This window comes from Sprattus sprattus (genome assembly GCF_963457725.1).
Source record: "Sprattus sprattus genome assembly, chromosome: 13".
Lineage (NCBI taxonomy): Eukaryota > Metazoa > Chordata > Actinopteri > Clupeiformes > Clupeidae > Sprattus > Sprattus sprattus.
The window spans coordinates 7,440,518-7,445,517 of record NC_137911.1 but is presented as its reverse complement, the minus strand read 5'-3'; the positions used below and the strand labels follow the sequence as shown (position 1 = coordinate 7,445,517).

The 5,000-nt window shown below is 43.5% G+C and overlaps 1 protein-coding gene across 1 annotated transcript in view; it reads left to right on the top strand.

The window, feature by feature from the left end:
• The window catches only part of eipr1 (EARP complex and GARP complex interacting protein 1), a gene marked incomplete at its 3' end in the record, with an annotated part of 33,699 nt that overhangs the window by 22,181 nt on the left and 6,518 nt on the right, over nt 1-5,000 (top strand). The gene's annotated exons all lie outside the window — the stretch shown is intronic.

Below are 5,000 nucleotides of genomic sequence, written 5' to 3'. Positions count from 1 at the left end.
TGTGTGTGTGTGTGTGTGTGTGTGTGTGTGTGTGTGCGTCTATTCCTGTATCTGTGTGTGTGTGTGTGTGTGTGTGTGTGTTTGTGCATGTTAATGTATATAGTGTGTGTGTGTGTGTGTGTGTGTGTGTGTGTGTCCGAGTGTGTGTGTGTGTGTGTGTGTCCGAGTGTGTGTGAACATAAAAAGTGTGTATATGTGAGTGTGTACTGGTGTGTGTGTTTGTGTGTGTGTGTGTGTGTGTGTGTGTGTGTGTGTGTGTCTGTCTGTAGTTGTGCATGAGTGTGTCCGAGTGTGTGTGAACATAAAAAGTGTGTATATGTGAGTGTGTACTGGTGTGTGTGTTTGTGTGTGTGTGTGTGTGTGTGTGTGTGTGTGTGTCTGTCTGTAGTTGTGCATGAGTGTGTCCGAGTGTGTGTGAACATAAAAAGTGTGTATATGTGAGTGTGTACTGGTGTGTGTGTTTGTGTGTATGTGTGTGTGTGTGTGTTTGTGTGTGCGCGTGTCAGGTGGGGTAGCTGTGTGATGGAATAAGGCCGGCCGATGTGTGGGCTTTGCGCACAGAATAATGATCAGTGCACTATTGATCCCTCTGATGAACCAGATGAGCTGCAGTGAGCTGGGGAGATTGAGAGCATGAAGGAAGGGAGGAGAGGAGAGAGAGAGGGAGAGGGAGAGATAGAGAGGGATGGAGGACTGAAGAAAGAGATGGTGAGTGAGGGAATAAAGGAGGGAGAGAGAGAGAGAGAGAGAGATTGGAGTTGAATAGAATCAGAGAAATGGAAAGAGACAGGAGAGGGGGAGCAGCGAGCTCTAGGAGAGGGAGAACCAGAGATGAAGAAAACGTGAAGTAGCCAGAGACATGGAGGAAGAGAGAGGCTAGAGAGGGCTGGGTCACATGCACACACATGTAGAAGTGGAGGGGGTGAGAGAGAGGCTGGAGAGGGCTGGGTCACATGCACACACATGTAGAAGTGGAGGGGGTGAGAGAGAGGCTGGAGAGGGCTGGGTCACATGTACACACATTTAGAAGTGGAGGAGGTAGGAGCAGAAGGGCGAACAGTGAAGCCATTAAGGGTGTACAGTAATTGATGCATTGTGAAATTTTAAGTGGTGGACATGAAATCCTATATTTCTCCTCTGTTTCTATTCAAAGTATTAAATAAAACGGAATTCTGTAGCAGTGGTCTTAGGTCCAGATCAGGTCAGCCCTCCAAGTGTGAGATTATTTTCATTACATACATAAACATTTCCTTCAGAGGGTTCACTCTATGTGTGCAAATAGTTATGCATGTTTTATTTTGTATATGTGTGTGTGTGCGCTTGTATGTATGGGAATTTGAGTGAGTGTGTGTTTTTGTGCGTAGTCCAATATGGGTACAATACACACGTACATACACACACGTAAACACAGGGTGTGTGTGTGTAGGGGGCAGGGTATGGGGTCAGAGGCTCAGGCTAAGGCAAGGACACACACAGGGCTGTCTCTCTGTCTAGAGTGCCCAGTTGGCACAGCAGCTGTGTGAGGGCCGCCTCCCTGCGCTCGACTGCACACGCACACGGCCGGCCGGTTGGACGCGTGTGTCCGCTCTCGCCCTCAGTGCTGTTGGTCAGGGGTGCCAGTCCAAACAGCACTGGCCTGGTCAGAGGCACGGGCTCTCCTGAAGAGTAAACTTCTCAGTCCAAAACCATGTAGTAGACTTCTCAGTCCAAAACCATATAGTAGACTTTTTAGTCTATGACCATAAATTGTAACAGTGTTAATTATCTGACGGCGTGTGTTATCGGCAAACGTTTGCGTTGTAACGTTAATCCATTATTAAACTGAAGTTATAGATTGTTAATCCATTATTGAATTTAGCATTTTGATCGTTTAACAGAATGGCTGATGTTAGACACTGTCCGATAACTGAAATAGCTACGCTAGTAGACTTCTCAATACAACATCATATAACAATCCACAATCCACAGAGTGCTTTGACATCCAATATCTCACTTTTATTATTTATGCTGATTGAAAATAATATCATTCATGTATTATGTGGACCTTTAGAAATTGCTTCATTCCTCTTCTGTATTTGAGAAGCTGAAGAACTTAGATGTCAAGTTGTTTGAGGAAAGGGTCTAACAAATGCTTCTTTGTGATTGTAGCTTAAGGGAAAAATGTGAACTCTATCAAGTTATCTGTCTGTTTTGTATTCATCATAACACAGTACTATCCTCTTCTTAATCAAAATAACAGACATAGTGTACTTGTGTAATGGATTGGAGGAAATGTAGAACATCCCTTCATGGGAAACAGTCCTGGGATGTTTTGTGTAAATGACGAGGTCCCGTAGGGTTTCATTGTGCTGAAGCCATTTTGTTGTAGTATTATCCCTGGGTAATCGTGTCCATGTTCTCCTTAGGGGTTATGGGTTAGGCTCTGGTGGTGGGTTTGGAGTGTTTTTCCCCTAGACATGCCTCTCTGTGCTCCTGCCAAAACATTCAACTTTGATCCTGTATGTCCAAAGCACATTGTCCCAGTAGAGCGATGGTACATCCTCCCTCCTTTGAAGCTTAGTGGAGGGGGCATTCTGGTTTGGGGCGTCTTTAAGGCCTCAGGGCCTGGATGCCTTGACATCATTGAGAAATCAATGAATTTGACAAGTGAATGTCTGGCCAGTGTGAAGTGCTGAAGTAGAGGCTCAAAGCAAAGAATATATGCATTGTGGAATGCCGACATTCGTCATAACCTCAACACACAACGCACAGAGAGCATTTCAAAATTTTCCAAGATATATCAATTGAATTAATTTTAAGGAGAAATAGTCAAAATATCCACCCAACTGAAAAAGACTGTTTCAGATCACTGTTGCTAAATGGAGTTCAGCTGCTTGTTAAATCCAAAGGTTCAACATTTTTTACCATGGAATGTGATTGTTTAGACAGCATTTTCATTAAAACATGGACAAGTACAGCTGTTATTCTGATTCTGATTGCATTTTCTATCACTGGATTTAGAGTGTATTATTCTACATTTCTTGGACTAATAAAAGCACAAATCCATCAAACTCACTCCACAAATCATTCACAAAAAGTCGGGCAGTGTGCAAGCTGCTTAAAGAGGAGTAAGTTAGTAATCTGAAGGTTGCTAGTTCGATCCCGACTCCTCCTCATCAAGTGTCGAGGTGTCCTTGAGCAAGACACTGAATTCACTAAGAGTGAATGGGAAGATGTGTCTGCAGCCATTTTCTTTATTCTGTGCTGCTGAGCTGGTCAGAAGCTGGCTGTCCATGTCACTAGGGATGTTCTCACACAGCAGTCACTGCTCAACACTACTCATAGCAATGAGATGCAGTGGAGGGGAGTGTGTCCTAACAGACACACACACACTCTCACTTACGCACACACACACCCACCCACCCAAAGTGTCTGCACTTTCTCTCTCAAACCAGCTACCAAAGCACACACTTTGGCATGCCTTGAGAAAAGAGAAATGAAAAGTCTGTGTGTGTGTCTGTCTATCTCTCTGTCTGTCTGTCTGTCTGTCTGTCTGTCTGTCTGTCTGTCTGTCTGTCTGTCTGGTTGCAGTGACTACTTTGGTCTGGAAGGGCTGTTCAGATGAAGCAGTACCACACATACCCCATGGCAGCCAATCTTACACGCAGACTGCTCTGTATTATTGCTGGCATGGATTACAAAGAGACTCATTTGTAAGTAAGATGGACAAAATCTACAAAAAGCAGAAATCGGGGAGATGATTGGGTCTTTCTAGTCTCACTCTGCTGTCTCAAACATTTCCATTTCATGAGATTGGAGAATAAACTAAGTGGCAGTGTGATGATCCCCTGCAGTGTGGAATACAAAACACCTCCACTGGCTCAGAGAGGTCTGGAGTAGAGACAAGAGGCGCAGACATCTGCAGACCTTACTGTATACTATCAACATATATCTAAGCCTCAACAGGAATAGCACCTTACTGTAAACTATCAACATATATCTAAGCCTCAACAGGAATAGCACCTTACTGTAAACTATCAACATATATCTAAGCCTCAACAGGAATAGCACCTAACTTTATACAATCACCGTATATCTAAGCCTTTACAGGAATAGCAACTTTTGATCGATTTAGAATATTTCCATACTCAGATGAACAATAATAATGATAGAATGTTTCATTTATTATGTACTGATGCTGCCAAAGCTTTGCTGTTGTACAGCCTCCTATCCTCCGGGACCATTTGAATAAGATCATTGGAGAGTTTTGGAACTGAAGTTTTATAAGAGCCCAAAAGTGAAGTGCATTATGGCATATGATTTACTGTACAGTCTTCAGCTTGAATAGATTTAAAACAAAAAATTATGCAGTTGGCAGTTTCTCTCCGTCTAAATGGAAAGTGAATATGATTGATGACCACAATATTGGCTCTTTCATGGCTTTGTTTTTTTGAGCCAAAATGGCTCCTGGTTTAATGCCTTGTCCTTAAGTGTATGTCACAGAGACATAGCCCCTTTGACACGGTGTACACTGAGGCATGAAGTCCCTGCCTGCCATAGGCTGAGTTGAATCACCATTAGTTTTACAGAGGTAGAAAAATATAGCTTTGAGGTGGAAGTGTCTGGAAATGTTCAATCAGACCTTGAACTTTCAAGGCCGTCAACCAGATTTCCCATGACCTTTTTAAACAAATACTACCCTGGAGAAAGTGCAGGGCCCATGATAGTGTGTATGAAACGTTGGCCATTTATAGGCCCCATATGTTCTTTCTTTTCGTCAATAGTTCCAATAGTAACTTTGCGGACTCACTTTCAGTGGGTTATCAGTGCAGGCGGAAGTCATTATTGGGCTTCCAGAGGCGTATGTTGTGTAAATAGAGTCGTTTCATGAAACAGTCGTGCAGATCCCCGATTGCCACTCACACACACACACACACACAGCTGTTTCCCTGCGCTCCGTCCTAACCTCCTAACTTTCCCAGCCTCAGCCTAATTTTGATAAGAGAAATGATTTTAGGGGG